The sequence below is a fragment of the Triticum urartu genome, chromosome 3A (genome assembly GCF_056163025.1).
Source record: "Triticum urartu cultivar PI428250 chromosome 3A, HENAU_Tu73, whole genome shotgun sequence".
NCBI lineage: Eukaryota > Viridiplantae > Streptophyta > Magnoliopsida > Poales > Poaceae > Triticum > Triticum urartu.
The window spans coordinates 380,175,015-380,179,005 of NC_141875.1; positions in this window are offsets into that span (position 1 = coordinate 380,175,015).

The window sequence follows — 3,991 nt, forward strand, 5'->3', positions numbered from 1 at the left end:
GAGTTTTCAATTTAGCCCCTAAACTTCGAATGGTTGTATCTTTCTAACCATAGATCCCAATTAGATGAAACCAATGGCAAATTCTTCGTCACGATTAGATCTATATATCCAGTGGTATCATATTTGTAAACTTTTGTCAAATTCAAATTTGAACTTATTCAGATTTGAATTTGAACTTCAAATGGCCATATCTCCCACACCGTAGCTCCGATTAAGTTGATTCTTTTTGCGCTTTGTCACCATAGCCAAACCCCATCACCTGGACTTTTGTCACGATAATTTTCTTGATAGTTTTACTACTATGACATGTATGCACCATAGTTCACATCACATTTTTGAACCTCATGCCCTATGTTGTTCTACACTTAGAATATTTTTGTGATAGTTAAGTGTGTTGTGTTTTCATTTGGATTTTCCGAGCCTTTTCATGTTGTGTGTTATTTAGTTCACTAAAAGATTTCTTATGTGAATGCAATGTTTTACTTTATAGATTTTCATCGGAGAGTGACGAATAGTTCTATTAAGTAAATTTCTGAGAGCGATATAGTCTTCATCAACTATTACCAAGAAAGTTCACATTTGACCATACTTTTAATTACCTATGTTTTTTATATGCACTTAGTCCTTTGTGGTAGGATTGCATGGTAGGAATCTTATGCCGGATGGCTATGCGTTTACCTAGTAGTTCATTTGAGGTAAGTCTGCACCATACAACCTTGTCACAATTGTGTAAGTTTATTTCTTCCTCGCAAATTTAGATGTGGATTGGGAAGTGTTCATGGCGAGACTTGAGTGACAAAGTAGTAATCAGGACCAAGACTTAAATGAACTACTTGGGCAGAAATTCGTTTGAATGGTGGCGAAGTACAGTGGGGCACGCATGGGAAATCCTTGGTGGTGCACCACTAGTGGTCCGTCCACCAAGGCTCAAAGGGATCAAACATGCTTTCATGTCTAGAAGCTTACGTGTGCAGCCACAAGCCAATATGGGCTCTGGATTAGTTGAGTAGTTAGTGTGACCTCTTCCAGGATAGGCTAGCAGATGTAGAATGAGTAGGTGTACCGGCCTATCCGTGGGATAAGAGGAAATTCTTTTGAAAGACTATGTATCGGTCATCCTGTTCTCAAACGCCAGGCAGTGCGAGAGCTTCAAGGGAGGTGATCGAGTCTTCTGGGGAAAAGTGCACAACCTCTGCAGAGTGTACGAACTAATAATGATTAGTCGTGTCCCTGGTTATGGACATATTGAGCTTTAGTTGTGGAAATACTGGGAGATCTCATCACTCTTAATTTTAACAGTTGGGTTTTAAATGAAACTTTGGGAATGGATTGAGTTGGGTTTGCCAACTCATCCTATGCTATTTTGTAGTAGTAGAATAAAATCTTTTATTCTAGGGGAAAACTAGCTTTATGCAAAAACCAAACTGAGAGCTTTCCACCAGCCAAATTGCATGTACAAATAGGTTCATTATTCTTATGATGTGACTTGCCAGTACATTCAATGTACTAACCTACATGGCTGCAACGTCTTATGTTGCAGGAATTTCTACGATGAGTAGGAGTTACGTTGTAGGGTTACGGTCTACACTCAACTTGCCGTTGGCGTTGATGGGACTCCACACCCTTATGTTTGTGTTCGCTGAGACTTATGAGGTATATATCAGTTTTATGTTATTATACATGTGGTTACACTTTGATATATACATTGATGTACTGTGTGTGCCAGCATACCGATCCAGGGATGGCACAGATACACAGAGGCTTGACCGTTTGAGGTCGGGTCGCTACATAAACATGGCATGGATACTTCATAAATTATAGATACATTGGAGACATAGCATCCCCAAGCTTAATTCCTGCTTGTCCTCGAGCAGCTAAATGATAAAAGAAATAATTTACGAAGTGTGAATGCTAGCATAGCGCATAAGTTTGATCAATGATAATTTCAATCAGTTTTCCTAACATTATAAACAACAACTCTTCCGCATAAAATTCATGTTGATAAAGAAGCCATCTATTCACATGTTATGCTTCAAATAATGCATTCTCTTGAAACTTAACAACCTATGTTCTTAGTCACCAAACAATTGCAACTAACTTATTTTCAACAAAGTCTAAGTAAGAGCTCCACATACTCAATTAGCATATAGTCTTCTATGATTGCTAATACTCTTAGAACAAACAACATCCATCGAACAGAGAGAAATATAGGGCCTTAAATGTTTTGTGTGCCAACTTGCTTATCGTAAAGATAATTGTCAACAATAATAATTTATGATCAAATATAATTGTCTTCCACAACCAGGCCTTTAAAGGCCCATTGATATTTAATTATTTATAAAAGCCCTCTAAAAATTACTAGGGCCTTTTATATATAATTCAATAGCCCAGGAAACATTTTCCACATATATATTAATTATCAGTAATACCCGGTATTGCACGATATTCACTGAAACCCTTCTGGTGACCCCGAAACGCATCCAGGTCCTCTCAAAACTATTTTGACTATTTATGAAAAAATTCCAAAAATACATTATCATCACTCCCGTCCTACTAACACTCAGCAGATCATTATTGCCTTAAGCTTGTGACCCCATAGGTTCGGTAGCTCATATACATGAATGAAACCCCTTCGTTTAATGACCGCCAGTAGAATTGTGGATGCCCATATCCATACCTATGAGCACACGAATGATATTTGAGTGAACATTTAGTTATCATGTGATGTTCCCTTTGCTTTGCAATACTTCATAAAACCCGAGATGCATCGCTATCCTCCCGAGTCATCACATGCTCACTATACTGTTATCCTCGTTAACGGTTTTGTTCTTCTTTCTTGTTGTTGTGTTCCGGCTTCCCCGTTACGTAGTCACCCATGCCTGGCCAGACGATGATGGATGTCGACACACCAATAGATCCCTAGGGATACCTCTCCATCATCGGAGGAGCAAATCCCACTCTCGAGTTATCCAGTCCCGTGTTAAACTTCCTGATGAGCCTGTAAGTTATCGTTATGATCATCGTGTTATAGGTGATGTTTGGGCAACACTAAAGTCCATCATACGGTGAGAAATGACTACAATCCTTTAATGGTCTAAGGAGCAAAATCACATGTTTAACACTCTGTGTTATTACAATTGATTACAAATGATATTATCTCAACTAATAAAAAACAAGTTTGGGTCGATTCAATATGATCATTCTAGCAATGTCATAACCTCAATGTTGTTTTAGGACTATCGTTACACTTAACGGTGTCCTAAGATCCGAAAAACATGATCACCAACAACACTTGAGCTAGTCTTAGAGGCGAGACTAGGAACCTTTATTTTATCTCTTTATCATTTCACACGTGCATATGAGTTTTCCACTAAATGGCATATTCGAGGATCATAGTTGTTATAGCATAAATATAAACACTTAATTGTGAATACGGAAATATAATAATACAATAATATTGCCTCTAGGGCATACTTACAACAAGGAGGACACTACTAGGAAAAGGGATATAGCAGTGGCACACCAGATACAGGTACGCCATTAATGTCCTCATTACTAATGGCGCACGAGGTGGGCGGTGCGCCATTACTAGTTTTGAAAAAAAGGTAAAAAAATTGTTAGCAGTGGCGCACTAGGGGACAGTGCGCCATTACTAGTTTGAACTAGTAATGACGCACTGTCCACTGGTGCGCCACTACTAACATGTTTTTTTAAACTAGAAATGGCGCACCACTCACCAGGTGCGCCATTAGTAACCCTGGTTACTAATGACGCATTCTTAGGTGGTGCGCCATTGGTAACCTGGGAGTAGCTAGATATTTTGGACGGCCACCTACCACACTCACTTTCCCCACTTCATTCTCTCCACCTCTACCAAGCTTGGTCTCGGCTGCCTCCTCCTCCTCACCTCATTTGCACCATAGATTCACCCAAATTAAGTGGTTAAAATTCCTTTTTTTGATAGGTAAGTAAGGGGAAAGCTTTCTTTATG